The 6,000-nt window shown below is 43.0% G+C and overlaps 1 protein-coding gene across 1 annotated transcript in view; it reads right to left on the bottom strand.

The window, feature by feature from the left end:
* Nucleotides 1-4,051, bottom strand: part of AP3M2 (adaptor related protein complex 3 subunit mu 2) — a 236,068-nt gene extending 232,017 nt beyond the window's left edge. Inside the window, exon 1 of the mRNA XM_069617663.1 lies at nt 3,937-4,051. The gene's annotated coding sequence lies outside the window, so the exon portion shown is untranslated. The remainder of the gene's footprint in view (nt 1-3,936) is intronic.
* Between the last annotated feature and the right edge of the window lie 1,949 nt (nt 4,052-6,000).

The following is a 6,000-nucleotide window of genomic DNA, read 5'->3' on the forward strand; positions in this document are numbered from 1 at the left end:
AAGTTTGCCAAACCATTGATATTTCAGTGCAGTCCGTTTGTAGTAGGATTTCAAGTATTTGACTTTGATAAATCTGAGGCTCTCACATTTAGTCATAATGTGTTCAAGAGATTCAATTACTGTTTCACTGCATAATCTACAGTAACATGCAGCATGAGGGATACCAATTTTTGCACCTTCATTTCAAGCAGCTGGCAGTGATTACATTTCAGTAATAGGTACTGTCTAACAATCCCATGCTCTGGGAAAGCTCCAGTATATTTTGGATTACTGCTACATTGATTTCTATACAAAATAAACAGGCCGTTATTGGCTTTGGTGGATAATTGAACCATATGACCATAATGACTAAAACTGATTATCTTCTGATTTATCCAACATTTAATCTTGGGAACATTAGTTGATACAGAAGGAAGATCACAGCCATTATTGCACTGGTTAAAAAGAGTTAATATTTTACCAAAAGTACCAATCCGATTGCAATTCTCGAGACACAGAAATTCCTAAACATAGTCTACCATCACTGTACCGTTACTCAGTGCTTGAAGATTTACAAAACACATATACTCTCTTGATGTGAATATTGAAGCAATCTGAATCAGATTTAATTCAACATAGCGATATTCAAATGGTAAGGATTGCAGCATATGGAACAATTTGTGCAACAATTTTGCCTCAAATTTAATAAGGTCCGTTATGAACGCATGTCCCCAAATTTCGATGCCATAAGTCAAAACTGGTACAATTTTTGCAGAGTATAAAAGCACTATTGTCTTAACAGAGTAACCACCATTCCTCCCAATGAAGACCCTGATAGCGCCGACCATATTCAGACTTTTGCTTTTAGTTTCTTCCCAGTGAATTTTCCAATTGAGAGCATCATCCACATAAAGACCCCGGTATTTAAATGATTTGACACATTCGTATTTAGTTCCATCTAGGAACCAACTGGTTCTTACCTTTGGTTTCGATGTGCCACCAAACACCATAACTTTACTTTTATCAATATTCACCTTCAAACCATTTTTGCTTGCAAAGGCACCAAATCCATTTATTAGAGACTGAAGCCCTTTAGGTGTCTTATCTAAAAGCAGTAAATCATCAGCGTACGCTAACCGTGTTTCTATATTATTAAATGACAATTGCAGATCAGCTAAATATAAATTAAATAAAGTAGCAGCTACTATACAGCCTTGCTTCACCCCTCTACCAGTGGGGATAGAAGCAGACAATTGGCCTACACCATTTATGCGGACTTTAATTTAACACTGGCTTGAGAGTGGACCAAGATAATCAAACTTAAGCAACCCCCATGGGAATATTCCAGGCCACAAGTTTCCACCATAGATTATTCCGTAAAACAGTATTGAAGGCGGCACAGAAAGCTATGTACGCACCATAGAGTGCAGTCCGCTTTCGTATTCAGGCATATTCCACAGACGACACCATGTGATGTTGAAGATTTGGTTCTAAACCCTGTTTGATATTTACTTAGAATAGCATTTGTATTAATCCATGCATTCAAATCAACAAGCAATACCCTCGCAAAAATGTTTGCTGGAATGTCCAGAATTGCAAGCATCCAATAATTTCTTGGATCGGTACGCTGACCTTTCTTAAATATGGGTAAGATAGGACTCTCACGCCAGGTACAAGATAATCTCCTAGACCTTCCAATATTTGTAAATACTAGATGTAGCGCGCGAGCCCATATAACAAGGGACTTCTTCAGCAAGCCATTACAAATGCTATCAGGTCCCGACGCCCTTGACCGATTTAGCTGCTCTATTATAAGTATAATGTCAGGTATGGTTCCTTTGCAAATCCAGGGCATACAGGGTGTGGGCATTACCGCAGCAGCTGGATCATAAGACCCCAAGGCAGAGTCAATATGTGTGACCCACATCCCCTCTGGAACACAGTTCATAGGCATATCGCTTTTTGACACAGCCTTTATTTCTTTTCAAATTTCTGTGGTATTATTAGTTGTTGCCAAATGCGCAATACGTAACCAGCGTTCTTTTTCACATTTAACCTTGCAGTCTTTGAGCCATCGTCAATAATTCTTTTTAGCATCTTTGATTCGTGTATTAGTTTCAGCAGTGCAATAACACCTTGTGATAGGGAACAACAGGGCTGCAATGTCCACACAAAGTTGTTTTTTAGCAGCATTAATCTTTGGATCATAGTTATTTCGCTTAAGGTACTGTTTATTAGTGCGCCTCATAGGATCTTTGCCTGGAGATCGTATTCTTTGTACAGTCAATCATAGATCAAAACGCTTCACCTACATCAGGGGAAGTGGACACTCCTCTCCAGAATTGCTTGATAAAGACCGATATTAATTGGGTTCCATGTAATAATGTCGCTACAAAAATATCGCCATACAAAAATATCGCCGAAAAATGGTCGTTTTTTATGGCAACATTATTGGTTTACCCCTGTCGCCATATAATATCGCCACCCAAATAATATCGCCACGACATTTTCCTGGCGATATTATTTACGGCGACCATATATGTGGCAATATTATTACCTGATACCTATTAATTGGTAAGAGGCTACTTTACCATTATCAAGGTTGTGAGGGTGCCATTGAATGCAATTCCCCCCACTATTAACAAATATATTGCCATACATATCATATTGCCATTGGGTTTCTGATGTATTTAGAGGTTGTAAAAGGACACCGAGATAAATGATCACTTTCTTCACGTACATGTCTTTTATCAGTGCTAGGCCAGATTGGTTCACAAAAACATAATCGATGGTCGAAGCACTCCTTCCACACACCTGAGTGAACGCGGTCTGTGCAAAAGCAGCACAGTAACCATTTAGACAAGTGAATCCATATGCATCAAAAACAGATCTCCATGCACCATCCCGCCTAAGCGGGCCTCCCTGGTGAATGGGGGCAGATACCGATTACACTTTGAGGTCACAAACATATAATTCAATTGCAGCATTGAAATCCCCCATGATCCATATTGGAAACCTTTGCCCAAACATTTCAAGGAAGTGTTTTACTGCAACGACATTACCTTTAGTTGATATACAATTAGGTGGATCATAGAGCGTATACATTTACGATTATGACAGTTATACCAGCCCTGGTAATTTTGGCAGCTAAGACCATAGTGAATAAACCAGTCACCTCAACAAGGGACCACGGCTGCCTGACCGGTATCAGCAGCGGATATTGTATCAAACGTCATTAGTTCCAGGACAGATATCCCAGATTCGGTACTGTGTCTGTAATTATTTGCCCAAGGGCAGGTATTGTCAGATGTAGCTGATGAGCATGTACGTACTGTATTGTAAGTCATTAGTTCCAGAGCAGGTACTGTGTCTGCACTCATTCTCTCCAGCCAGAGGATGTGATGGGCCTTTACCATTACCGCTTGAGAAGGTAGTGTCTGCTGGTATTCAGAAGGGTGGTGTTTCTGTAGCTGCAGCTATTAGACCTAGAACAGACACTGTGCCTGTAGTTATTACCCACAGAAGGGTCATAAGACCAAGAGAAACGGCGGCCACTAGCCCTGGGGAATCATTACTTTCAGAGTAGACACTGGAGACAGTACACGTCTGCAATCATATAGTCACAGCAGACCACGGTCTGTGTAGTAGCTGCCCAGCCGTTACTGGGGTTGCGAGCATCCTGAAGTGTACCGTAAAGGAGCTTCGGAGCAGCTGCTGTGTAAACGATACCAACAACAACAGGCTCCCATGTGTAACACACATTTTAATGGCAACATATGAATAAGCACAATACAACGAATTGCCGCTGCAGCCTCTTGCTTCAACATGCATTCCCAGAGGTTGCAAAAGGGCTCCTCTTACCAATATAACAGCAAAGGAGGTGAGAACGATCTAAGTTAATGATGCTAAAGAAATGTATATAAAATGCACTACACGAGCTGGATCACATGCACTCACCTGACGCTGCCTGGAAACGGGAAACGGGCGTCTGATAAAGGGAAGCCTTATGTTGCTTTCATCATTCGCTGAAAAACACAATTAAAGTACCTATGAGACCCGATAGCATTGTGTTTCTTTAAAGATTTGCCGACACTTTCTGAAATGCCTTTAAAGCGTGTTGACGTGTTTCTGATGACTTTCTCACGTAGGGCGTCTACGAGTGAGGAAGAGAGTCATGGTGGAAGGAGCGCTCCATACCGTGCACGGGATCAGGCTGGTGTTCATTTTTTATTTATAAGGCGCTTCTACAGATCGGAAGTTTTTCGAAGCACCAGGTGTGTTTAGGTGCCGGCGGGTTTGTTTTTCCTATTTTGATTGCAGCAACAGTGGATCTTCTGTGTGTCTTCTTGCCTGGCAAGTATTATCCCCGGCTCCCTCTCCACCCCACCGCCCCCAAACAGAAGTGATGTATTGCCGCGCACGCCGAGGGAATTTCAGAGCAGATGTTTTTTGCAAATTCGCCTATCAGCAAATCGGTTTTATTGTTTGGTAAGCCTACTACGTGCCTGTTTTCCACCTCCAAATGGCAGTGGCTTTTTGCTGTATTCAGGGGCTTGCTACACAACTGTCCAGCGTATACGCCATTTTTCTTCACCTTTATCTGCGCAGCACGGCTTTCACTGTTTGAACAGCAAGGAACTCGCCCAGTTTGAAATTAAGCCCCAAGTCTATCTCATTTTTACAACAGCCTAGGGCGACCAGGCTTAAAAAGTACACTCTGAACTACACTTTGACAGTAAATCACTAAATACAAATGAAGCAAGTGGCTGTTATGATATGAGTTATTTATAACCGCTTAATGCCCAGAGGCTTCTAAGCGCTGGCGCGGGGGTTGAACTTGTGTCGCTCCATGTCATCTTGCTTCCAAGGCGAGCACATAGCCGCTGAGCTATTCTCCTGGGACTGCGAAACCCGGGCGGTAAGCGAGTTACCAGCCTCTATGACACTTTCTCTCATGTCCATCGCCTGGTTTGCTGCTTCTCTCTGCTTGCCTCCATGCGCACAACAGGTTTTTGGAGCACCAACCCCTCTCTTCGATTCCAACCCATAGGTTTGTCCGTGCTGCATAGCACCAGGCCACTAGCCTCCCTGTATCTAGCTGCCAAAGCTTCACACATTCTGAACTCGGCCAGCTGAGCTTCAGCCTCCGTACCTAGGGTGGCCAACTTTTTGATATCCTTTTGTGGCACGCTTGCCCACAAGGCGGTGATGATGTCACGGTGTCATTCATGTTTGGCCCGCCCCATTTGTCATTTAAATGTGTTCATGGCTCTTAACACCTGGCTTAATTGCAATACAAATGGTTTGTCCTTCGGAGGTGATGGTCACGTGTTTGAACTGAAAACATGACCATCACAACCCCAGGAACAAAGCATTAGCATTGGAATGAAGACAGGTGTCAGAGCATTAGCTGCTCGACCTGCAGGTTCAAAGTAGCTGGAGCCTCCCAGAAAAAGAAAGCAGCAGGTGGCAGCGCCGTGGTGTGTAGACGGACACTTTTAGCAGAGTGACTGTGCTGGGCATAGGTTGTCCCGACCTGGTGTCTCCTGAGAGTCACACTCCAGGGAAGAAATCAAGCGGGACAACTTGCGCCCCGCGCAACCGCTCTGCAAACTGCGGAACAGAGTCCCCAATTACAGGACAACTCCGCAAAATACGAGACAGTTGGCCACCCTATCCGTGCCTCCACATCTATAGACCTGGCCAGCTGCTGTATTACCCACCTCTATGATTCAAACCATCCAGTACCATTCACTGCCCACGTTACCAGCTTTCTACTCTCTTTGCAAACCAATGATCAACTCCATCTTGAAATTGGGGGATTTTCTTTCTTTTAATCATTGTTTTCTTTCTTTTAATCATTGTTGGTCGAATTTTAGGTAATGTATCAACTGGCGGTGGCTGGGTGTGAAGTCCGAATTGGTGAGGTTACAAGTTATATGGGCAGATAACATGGAGATCAAAGGGACCAATGTAATTATAGACACTTTTACTTGTGGAAAAAAAAAACGATTTGCTGTA

The sequence above is a fragment of the Ambystoma mexicanum genome, chromosome 10 (genome assembly GCF_040938575.1).
Source record: "Ambystoma mexicanum isolate Mex_15411 chromosome 10, UKY_AmexF1_1, whole genome shotgun sequence".
Taxonomy (NCBI): domain Eukaryota; kingdom Metazoa; phylum Chordata; class Amphibia; order Caudata; family Ambystomatidae; genus Ambystoma; species Ambystoma mexicanum.